Source organism: Condylura cristata, unplaced genomic scaffold (assembly GCF_000260355.1).
Source record: "Condylura cristata isolate star-nosed mole 26May11 unplaced genomic scaffold, ConCri1.0 scaffold00015, whole genome shotgun sequence".
Taxonomy (NCBI): domain Eukaryota; kingdom Metazoa; phylum Chordata; class Mammalia; order Eulipotyphla; family Talpidae; genus Condylura; species Condylura cristata.
In genome coordinates this window covers 29,418,828-29,421,772 of record NW_004567116.1, presented here as the reverse complement: position 1 = coordinate 29,421,772, position 2,945 = coordinate 29,418,828, and positions in this window count along the sequence as shown.

Sequence of the window (2,945 nt, the reverse complement as noted above, 5' to 3'; positions counted from 1 at the left end):
CAGGCTGAGTTTTCTTCCATACTTAACTGGGTTATTGGCAATTTTTTGGTGTGGGTACTTAAGTTGGAGGAAAAAAACCTAAAATTCTCATCCTTCAAACTGAGCACATAGGGAAACTGTCTTTTGGAGCAGAAGACAGAAGACTCATTTTTAGATTAGAGGAATATACAGGGGGTTGCAATGTACAAGAATGACTCAGGAATTGGGTGGTAAGCACTAGGATTCCATGTCATGGATCATCAAACTGGGAGGATGATTCTAGTGGAATGAGCATGGGTCATGATGTGAGGGGGCAGAATCAGGTAAAATGAAGCTAGGGTAGAGAGAGAAAAGCTAATGGTGTGCTGTGACTAGGTTATTTCACAAAAATAATGGTCATATGTTCTTAAATCTAGAGATAAGAGCTAAGTTATTCTACTGGATGTTTAAATCTGGCAAAAAAAATTAAATAATTTGAATTCTAACTAATGCAGCCTACTAATAATCTTTGACAAAGACTATAAACAGAGAAGGGAGTTGCTATAAACATAGCTAGCTCATTCCTTTTGTGCATATTTTTAGTGAAGTAAACTGATGGTCGTTTGTCATGTCCTTACATTTGATACATTTGATTTCAGACTTCTCTTAGGTGCTAGGGGTGGTACACTCTCATAACAAATTAATGAAAATTTTGGTCTCATAAAAACCTGGGAAGACAGCTGAAAGAAAGCCAGTAGAGAACTGGGAAGAAGAAGGATGTTTGCATGCTGTTATATGGATGCCAGCCCTTTGATACAAATTCTTTTATTTTGATCAATACTAAGATTTTGCTTCAGTGTGATGGTACAAATAACTTAAAGGCAGCTCTTGGTAATATGAAACATTGATCTCGTGGATGCCTATAAATTTCTGACAAACTGAAATCAGAGATTTAAAGAGTAGAAGGGACTTTAAAGGTCATCTAAATTAAATTGATTCATTTTACAACTTAGAAGAAAGAGACCTGTAAAAGTCGTAAGACCTGCTTAATGCCAAGATATGAATGGCTGAGCCAGAAAGGGAATCTATTAAACTGTATTTCTAATCTACTACTATTTCCATAACCACCCTACAACTCCAGGTTAAAAAAAATAATTAGGCCCTCCCTGGTGGCGCAGTGGGTTAAAGCACAGCACAGAGAAGCTTGAGCCACTTCTGCATGAGTTTGATCCCCGCCTGCCCTAGAGGAGATCCACATGGTGAGGCAGACCTCTCCTGACTGAGCCGCCAGCTGCTCCGCTCAGCAGTGTACTTCGTCAGTCCGTCTGTTCTGTACCCTACTCTGTGTCTGGTGAATCCTCTCACCCTCTGCATCTCTGGCCTGTACCCCAGTTCTGTACGAATAAATAAAATAAATCTTTAAAAAAATAATAATAACAAAACTTTAATCTGCATTTGTTCTAATTTTCAAATCAATTTATTATTTCCTATGAGGATTTGTAATGGGCATTTCCAGTAATGCTGGTGCTAGTTTTGACTTCTGCAAAAGCTCAAATGCATCCATTAAATTTCTTCCTTCCATTGGTAGTGACTGCATATTAATTGTAAAATGTTTGTTGAGTTCTGTTGAAATGAAAATTTAAAAAATTGGAAATTCGATTGTTACAGTTGGGAAAAGAGCCCATATTTTTTTTAATCTTTTAGGGCAAGCATTTGCCTCAGGGATCCTAAAACTCTCAATACTTTTTCTTTATCCACGAAATAGAAAAAGAAAGGGATTTCTGGTCCCTTTTCATCCTCGTCAAATTCTTGTGTTTATTTCTTAGCGATTTCTGCTGTGTATGTGAACTATGACCATATAAGAAAATGGTCTGTTTTAGGTCATGGGCTGTGGGCAGAGATTAATTGGTGAAAAAATGGGCCTGTTTGTGGGATTTACCACACAGTAAGGTTTCTCATCTCCCTGGAAAAATGTGGAATTAGCTCTTTGAGAAATGCAGGCCTCTCAGGAGCTTGAAGGGAGAGTTTCGGTGGAGGGAAACACAGTTCACTCTCTAAGGCAGTTATGATTGGTTAGATTCCAGAGCAGTCCCTTTGGTATAAGCAAAGTTCTCCCTGCTTTCAAGTCAGCGTTTCCTACGTGTTGCTAGTTTCAGCCGTAATTCAGAGATAGCATCTTATTTGGCTTCTTTCTCTGCCAGCCTATCCAAGCTGGGAAACAGTCTTGGGGAGGACTCCTGATCGTCCCACCCCCCTCCGGAAAACTTGCCGCTGTTACAGGGGAAAGCTGTTACAGGGGAAAGCGTTCCTTGTGGAAAGAACGGCAACAGCAGATTTTCTGTGCTTGTGGGAGGGAGATACAAGATGTGGACCAGGGTATGTATGGCAAGAGTGTTAGCTCCTCATCTGTGATGATGTTCTTGAGAAAGATATTTACTTGGATGCGCTCAGAGAAGAGCATGCCACTGGCACGCACCTCCCTAGGCGTCACCGCAGGGATCCTGGGCCTGCTCAGGGCCCAAGAATCATCCTGGAGGGGTGACCTAGGCACAGCGATTTGGGTTTGTTTTCCGAACCCGAGGTGGTGTCAGGTCCTCTCCGGGTCACAGCTTGGCTGGGACAGCCCAAGGGCCCGCTCTGAACTCGAATGCGGTGGAGACAGGACCTGCCACCTCCCCTCTCAAGTCGTTTCCCTACTAGTCGCCCTTTTGGGTACCACAACGCCCTCTTTCCCCTAGACTCGGCGGAGAGAGATCCGCCGGAGCCTGGCTGGGAGTCTCTAACTTACCCGGAAAGGCAACCTGCGCGTCTGGGTCCCGGGAAGGCGGACTTGCCATCCGAAGAGGACCCGGCTCGCCTCTCCCACAGCCGGCGGGGTCTGGGCGGCTGTACCCTGTCCCGGCACGCCCAGTCGGTGGGGTCCCCAGCTCGCGTCCACTCACCCGCGGGGCGAGCGGCGGCGCCGGTACGGGGCGCGGGAGCGCGCG